We start from the raw sequence: 3,419 nt of genomic DNA, 5'->3' as shown, positions 1-3,419 counted from the left end.
TGCAACTGAACTAAGCCTTAGTCTGGCTCTCAAACTGTGGCGATGAACGGGATATTGCCTCATTAATCACTAACCACTAAGAATAACCACTCCTACTCAGCCCAAAAACTGAAATCCCAAAACCTTGTCTGACTCCCCGACAGATAACCTAAACTGAATCAATGTCAATTCAACTCCACTTCGAATTCCAAACTGAGCATAAACTTTTCCAACCCAAGATTATCTTGTTGTCTCCTAATTTCATTTTTGATGCAACCGAGGCCTCCCTAGTCTCATACCAACCCACCAATTAACCGATATATTGGATTTTCCAACCGGTTGCTGAGGCTGATAGACTCACGCCATCGTACCTCATGACTCCTAAATAAAGGTCTATCTGGCAAGAGTTGTCCTAGCTCGCTTGCCATAACGGCACCAACAATCCTCCAGGTCCAACCAAGGATAACATAACCAACCATTAACCCCAATCGAATCCTTCACTAGAGATCCAAGGATGACTTCCCAATGCAAGTCCCACCCCTAAGTGCCAGACCAAACTAAAACTTACATTTTGATAATCCAAAGGATTCGTAGATTCGATCTTTGTGAGATCTCTTGTGCCTATGGTGACCTCCCACTGAACTGAGATGTAAACTCCCCAATTATTCACGAAAACCGACCGTCACACACCTGGTCCGATATTTTATGAAATGGAAATCATTTATACAAAAAGTGTGAAGATCCATAGGTATGTGCATGAATGATTTCAAAACGTGTATGAATGAGAAGTTTTGCATTATAGTTATTGAAAGTACAAGTGAATAATGTTGAATTCCCCGGAAAACCCGATGCTTTCCGATAAAATAGTATGATCGTTTTGTATTATTGTATCGTCACATCGAATAAGTATGATTTCCCTGATTACTTATATGGTATTGGATTTCTATGTGAGTCGTTATAACCATGCATGATAATGACTAGTTTGTCTGTCTTGGCATTATGGTGAACGCCGGAATTGATCTTAAGATTTTGTCACCCTAGACTGGCCGAGTCTAACTGTAGCGAACAACTTAGGTGTGGGGGAGTCACCCCCATATAGATCTATACACAAACTCTCGCTCTCCCTCCAGGAGACTTTGATTATAACTACAGGCTATGACCGAAACTTATTGGTGTCACCCATTATTAGTCACCTAATCCAAATGAATTTGATTAACCTTGATTAACGACTTGGTTTTTGTTTACTTGAATAGAATGTAAGCCTAACAGACGAGGAGAAGAAGACCACGAGGTCCTACTAATTATGTATGTTATTTAAGGCTGTCGAGTATACGAAGGACGCGTTGGCCTATTTCACATATGATTTATTTGGACCTTACTAGCAATGCTAATGGGCCACTGAGGCCCAATAGCATGTAATTGGGCCACAGGAGGCCTAAGAAACAAGTATTATTTAAGTTAGGCCCAACAATTATGTTAATGGGTCACGAAGGCCCAATAAGCATGATTAGAATCTTTAAAGCCCAAAAATTTGAATGTTTACTTGTTTTGCATAGTATAAATATCGGGAATTTTGTTTGAACAATTATTGAATCGCAAAGGCACAAAGTTTGTCAATTGCTTTATAACGATATTTAGATTTATGAAAATATATGTATATTTTTTATTCTAAATTCATACGTTATAATGTGGTATTTTTGACCCAAATATCTTAATAATAAAATAATTGACTCAAAAATATTGGTTTGACCTATTCAGCCATTCTTTAATAAAAATGACAAATTTAGTCCCTTTTTCCTACAACTATTTTTCTTGACATTTTGGCCCAAAGACTTATTTAAATAATGTTTTCAGCCTAATGTTTACTTTTTGGAAGTTTCAGCCCCTTTAGTAAAAAAAATTTCATTTATAATCCAAACTTTTCGCACCTTTTACAAATTTGACCCAAAATCCAAAAACTTTACATTTTTAATCCTTTTTGGAAAAAAGGGTCATTTTAACCCCTGAAATAGATTTATTTACTTTTCTACCCACTGTTTTGAGAAATTTACCATTTCAGCCCCTTAAAAACCATATTTTTTCGAAAATTTGGGCCTATGGGCCGAAAAGCCCAAAATTTTAGCCCAATAGGCTACAATTTACATTTTTAGTCCTTTGGAAAGCATAATGCTCATAAAAACTTCTATTTTAGTTGTTTTGACCTTTTGATCCTTGTAGAAACCGGGAATGACATCTTTTTCCCCAACTTTTGTTTATTTTTCAAAAATGGTCCAATAACAAATTCTATGTTGTTGTGTCCTTATTATAAAGCTTGTATGGACGTTTATCTTGACATGTTAAGTGAAATATAACCTAGATTACATATTTTTCCTTCTTGAAGTATAGATCTCAAATATATTACATTTTTGGCACATATTTACCACATAAACACAAGAAATCACACATAACATACAAATACACATAGATTTACACATTTTACTTGTATTCTCCCCCATAAAACATGTGAAAACCGAAAATAGAAGGGTATGAACTCACCTTTTCTTGTTGTTTTCGGTTTTGAAGAAAGAATGGAAGAGTTTGATGTTATTTTCGGCCCTAGAAAGCTTCTTGAGAAGACTTTGGATTAGATAGGTTCTAAGAACCATGATCATGAAATTTCATGAGTTAGAAGGAGATTTATAAAAGAGTTAAGAATCCTAACCATGGATTTAAGTACAACTTACCAAGGATGATGATTTCTTATGCAAGAACCTCCTTGTAATGCCCTAGATCTCAAAATTTTGATGGAGGAATGAAAGTTTTCTTGAGAGAATTTGGAAAGAGTTGGAAATTAATTATGTGTGTGTGTGTCTACCTTCGGCAGAGAGTAGGAGAGAAGAGGGGAGAGATAAATAGATGAAGTGATGGTGCATGGGGAGGAGAGGATGGTGCATGGATACGCAAAATGTAAAGATTAGGTGTCTAACCGTCAATAATTCACTTCTCTCCTTTTTTATTAATATCAGGGGTGTGGGCCGAGATTGGGATAGGGGAAAGGAGTTGAGTAGTTTGGAACATTAGTTGCCCTAGTTCGAAATCATTGGCCCAAATTATTATTTTTCAGCCCATCGGGCTTTTAAGATATCTTACGACCCAATAATTTTTAAAAGAGTGAGTTTTACAGCCCAATAAAGCTTATTAGTTTAGTTAAGGCCCATTAGGGTAATTTATTTCATTTTTGGCCCATTATGGCCCAAAATGTTAAATTTTATGAAAGTGGGTCCAATTATAGCCCATTTAAGGGTTCTAGGCCCAAAATAGTCAAATTAGAAGTTTATTGGTCCATTAGGCCCAATAAAGAAATCCTAGTCCATAATGGACTTAAACCGAGATATCAAGGGTTTACAAACTTTTATTGACTATTTAAATGTTTGTACGGAGTGTTTGATGGAAATTTTGTT

Source organism: Lactuca serriola, chromosome 8, assembly GCF_051521515.1.
Source record: "Lactuca serriola cultivar US96UC23 chromosome 8, Lser_US96UC23_V15, whole genome shotgun sequence".
Taxonomy (NCBI): domain Eukaryota; kingdom Viridiplantae; phylum Streptophyta; class Magnoliopsida; order Asterales; family Asteraceae; genus Lactuca; species Lactuca serriola.
The sequence above is the reverse complement of the archived record's forward strand: the minus strand, read 5'-3'. Positions refer to the sequence as shown.